A 3,428-nucleotide genomic window follows, 5' to 3' on the forward strand; every position below is an offset into this window, starting at 1 on the left:
CTTTTCCAGCAAGACAGGCGGCCTGATCCTGGCCAGGTCAGGCCAATCGGCTGGTCTCCCTCGGGAAGCTAGAGTCAAGCAGTCAAGTCGCCATTGGCACCCACAATGGTCCGTGAGCGCCGTTACAATGGCTATGGGCTGTGTATATCCTCTCATCACCCCTGTAGCTGTTAGACACTGGCTCTAACATTCAGCTTTCCCTTGTTGGACTCCGTGGTGGGTGGGGGCGTGAGAGGATGAAGCACTGTCCTAATATATGGAAAAACAATAAACCAAAACCATCCACAGACAGATCCGTATGCAAGGCCCAGACCATGGCAGCCACCCTGAAGCCATATGTGCCTCCTGGTGGCAAAAGAAAACCCCATGCACAGGATGACACTGTCACGCCTACTGCCAAGATGGATAGGACAGAAAAACCACCCAAAACCAATATGTCTCTCTATCAGATCGTCCAACAGATGGACTCTCATGCTGGCCTCTCCAGGCCTGTAGCCAAGCCAGGGAGGCCCATGTATTCTCCTCAGACAACCTCCCTGACTGAGATGGGAGCACAAGCCGAACCAGCCAAATCAGCTGCTGCCACCACGAGCAAGCCCCAAAGCCGAAAGTGCGGGCCGAAACGTCTGAGGCCGGAGACAGACTCTGAGGGAGAGTCTGGACCCCCTCAACATTTCCCCCACTTCAAAGTGCCAGCTAAACCCGAAGGCTTCGACAGTGCCTACCAACTGGTCAGGGCATTGCAATAGCCGATGCACCGCACTGTGGAGATGATGTTGAATCTCTTGCTGTTGAGATTCACCTGGCCAGGGGGCCCCTCAAACTGTACAATATGTACAGCCGGCCAGGCTGTAGGAGCTTAGATATCAGCCAGGTCTGTGCTTCTGCTGCACATGACCGAGTGATCATAGGGGGAGACTTCAATGCACACCACCCCATCCTGGCTCCCTGCTGGGCACCGGATGCGGCTGGCTATCACATAGCCAATGTGCTTGAGACATTCCCTGAGATTGCTCTCCTCAACACCCAAGAGCCAACACATGTCAAAGGAGGGGTCCTAGACCTCACCTTGGACACTGTGACTCTGGTGGAGAGGATTAGCTGGTGTATCGATGAGACTGTCACAAGTGACCATTTCGGCACTATAACTACCCTCATGGAAGATGGCCCAGCCCAAATGCCACGACCAAATCCAAGATGGAAAACAGACAAGGCCAACTGGCAGGCATTTCAGAACGCCTTGGCCCACTGTCTGAGATGCAATGAACCCCCACAAAGTGAAAATGTGGAAGTGCTTGAAGCCAGACTTATAAATGCCATTAATCAAGCAGTCTCACTGACCATACCAAAAACCCGGCCTGGGTCCAGGAGTCACAAAGAGCACTCTAATGACGAGATTAGGGAGGCTAACCACAGAGTAAACATGTGCCGAAAACTATTCCGAAGGCAAAGAACCCCTGACAACCTAGCCCTCCTGAGGGAGGCTGTCAGGGATGCCAAGGAAACTGCCAACAGAGTCAGGCAGGAAAAGTGGCTGAAATGGTGTGAGCCGCTCAGCCCCGAGGTGCACATATGACCTTCAAGCAGAGGCAAACAGACTGGCGCACGAGTTCTCTGAAAGAACAAGCAGCAACAGTCTGTCAGCCGAGCTGAGGGCAAGACAAGAATTCCTACAACCAGACAGACTTGCTCAGATCAGAGAAAGGGCAGCCGAACCTGATAACTCAGATGTTATCTTTTCTCTGAGGGAACTAAGAAAAGCCTACAAAATCAGTTCCAATACAGCCCCAGGCTCTGATGGGATCTTGTAACCTATTATTTCCCACCTAGGACTAGCAGGTAGGCTTGCACTCTTGAACCTCATCAACAAGTCCTGGAAAACTTCCACTCTACCCCAGAGTTGGAAGAGGGAGACCATAGTTCCCATCCCAAAACCAAAGGAACCTGGAAAGTACCGCCCCATCTCTCTCCTCAGCTGTCTGGCCAAGATGGCTGAGAGGATGGTACTAAACCGGCTCCAATGGAAAATGGGACTCCCACATGAACGCCTCCACGGGATCACCAAGGGCATGAGCACAGCACACAGCATAGGCACGAGTCAAATTCCAGGGTCACCTATCACAGCACATGCCACTAGAAAATGGAACGCCACAGGGTGGGGTTCTCAGTCCAGCACTATTTAACACCTTAATATCCTGAATCCTCAACATAAACCTCCCAGTGGGGTGCAAGATCATCTCCTATGCAGACGATCTTGCTATCAACTCCACTGATCCATACTGCTTAAATAAAGCCCAGCATTGTTTGGACCTTGTGACTCAGGAGTGTTGTAGGACAAAACTAAAGATCTCTGCAGCCAAAGTTAAAGGCACAAGTCTGAAAATCCAGGGAATGGACTTGGGAGGTATTGGAAGTCAGACACAAAGTACTTAAAGCATTCTATGTACATGCCGTCCAGCCCATTGTGGACTATGCCTCAGTCGCTCTAATTGCCACAAAGAAAAAGTACAGAGACAAATTGGAGACAGTCCAAAATGAAGCTGCCAGGATCTTTCTGGGTGCCCCGAGGTGGACGAAGGTCCTCAACCTCCTCATGGAGGCAATCCTTCTCCCCCTGGACTCACGAATCGATCTAATGGCAGCACAATTCCTGTCAAAGGTCATCCAGGCTCCCAGGAGCACAAGCCTAAGACAAAAATTAGTCAGACGCGTAGAACAATACAACGAACTCTTTGCAAACAACTCTTGGCTGTCTCACACAGTCAGGATGTTGATACGCTATCAGCTCAAAGAACAGCTTCTTGCTAAGGGCATGGACTCGCCCTACCCTGACTTTGTCGAAGCCCCGCCGTGGCCACAATCCTTGATAGAGTTATCTATAATGAGCCTGTCAATGAAAAAGAGCCAATACCCCATGCCTAGTCTAAAGGCAGAAGCCCACAGGGTCATTGCAGCCATCACTCCTCCGGGTAGTAGAACATACTTCACGGATTGATCGGTCGATCCCTTGAATCACACTGCAGGCGCCGGCTTTGCAGCAAGGGATGCCACAAAATCCATGAGGGTAACAGACAACGCCTCTTCGTTACAGGCAGAGGCAGTTACAATGCCTCCCTGAGCAGCCATTGACTGTCTTCAGCACAGCTCATCCAAAGACAACATCTACCTCCTGACCACAACACTTACCATAGCACAAAGAATTCTTTCTCAGTGTAGAAGAATAATCATTAACTGGGTCCCTAGCCACATTGGCATCAAAGGGAATGAGCTTGCTGGTAGACTAACCGATATTGGGAGGGATATGCCCCCAAATCCCATGATCATACAACCAAGGCGAAAATTACTAAAGGAGAAGTGTACTGCGACCGGCCCGTACCTTCCTCCTGCAGCTTCACAGAGAGGAAACGAGTTCCTCCCTCTCGGCCAGC

This window comes from Penaeus chinensis, chromosome 38 (assembly GCF_019202785.1).
Source record: "Penaeus chinensis breed Huanghai No. 1 chromosome 38, ASM1920278v2, whole genome shotgun sequence".
Classification (NCBI taxonomy): Eukaryota; Metazoa; Arthropoda; class Malacostraca; order Decapoda; family Penaeidae; genus Penaeus; species Penaeus chinensis.